The following is a 1341-nucleotide window of genomic DNA, read 5'->3' as shown; positions in this document are numbered from 1 at the left end:
TATTAGTTTTTCCATGCTCGGTCAGGTGTATGAGTAAAAACAAACCCAGCCAACATACAGTGACTCCAGTACTTAGATCTTTAAAAGTGTTGTAAACACAGAAGTACATGTGAAAGAATTCTCTTTGTCATTTTGTAAAACATAGTGTTGTTCTTATATGTTACAGACCAACATAGGAGACTTTCATTTGTTGTGTGTAGGGATGGCATGTGTTTCCTTCTATAAAGAGGTTGAAGTTTGAGGGTTTGCATCTTCTCTAATTGTAATGATCAAATTCATTGTTCTTGTAACTCATAAGCCTACTGTTTTCAGCTCTTTGGCTGAAACATCAGAATCTTCATAAAACAAAGCCCACCACCACCTGAGAAGGGGGAGGAGGAGGAGAAACGGGAATATCCCTAAACCAGTGCCAAAGTATGCCTTTTTGGTTGCTATTTATGAACTCAAGCATCCAGTGCATCTAGCAGGTCCAAGAAATGTGAACGTTGCATGATCCAGAACAAAACTTAGATTTGGTTGGTGCTCAGCCTTCTCTTGGGCTCTGATTAGTAACCCACTGGAGCCAGCTTCAGGCTTCTGACCAGCTCAAGAGATTTGAGAAATACTAGGAGTTGTTAAGAGACCTCCAAACCATCCTCTTTGAGTAAGGAACAAATACTCACTCAGCTTGTACTCAACTATTGCATTTACAGTGGGCAGAACCTGTCGAGGACTGGCCTCGATTGGGGGGTTCAGTTCATGAAGTTGAAAGATCTGGCGGTGACAGAGATAGAGAAAGAATACACACAAAGATGCAACAAGAGAGACAAGAAGACACCCCGAGACCACAGTGGATGCTACACTGGCACCAGACAGATCCTGCATTGTAAACCTCACAGCTAGGCAAGCAGTATGCACACCTTGCCAACTGCAATGCATGCCCGTAATGCATGCCCTGCAAGCGGTAACGCCTGCGGGCTTCAGTCTGCGCCTCCTTTTTATTTCAGGGAGGAGCTTTACACAAAGGAAGGCGGGGATTATTAAGACAGGGTACAGAAGTGAAATGTGATTAATCATTCAAAACAGGACACAATGATTATATAGGAACAAATTCTAAAACATACATCACAAATTGTCTTGATAATCTAACATCCTTAATTTTCTAGAGATTCAAGCAAATTGTTATATAGTTCCTTTTAGGTTCGAATCCCAAGGCAGCAACTCGAGGTTTCTCAAGGCTAATTAACATACCTATAGCACCTAATCTTCAGTGAGAAAAGGATTCAAAAGGTCTGAAAGGAGTCCAGCTGTTTCAGCTACCTGGCCGAGGCTTGCAGGAGGAAGGAGGATGCCTAGGTTAAT

The sequence above is a fragment of the Chrysochloris asiatica genome, unplaced genomic scaffold, assembly GCF_000296735.1.
Source record: "Chrysochloris asiatica unplaced genomic scaffold, ChrAsi1.0 scaffold00072, whole genome shotgun sequence".
NCBI classification, from domain to species: Eukaryota; Metazoa; Chordata; class Mammalia; order Afrosoricida; family Chrysochloridae; genus Chrysochloris; species Chrysochloris asiatica.
This window is presented reverse-complemented; position numbering follows the sequence as displayed.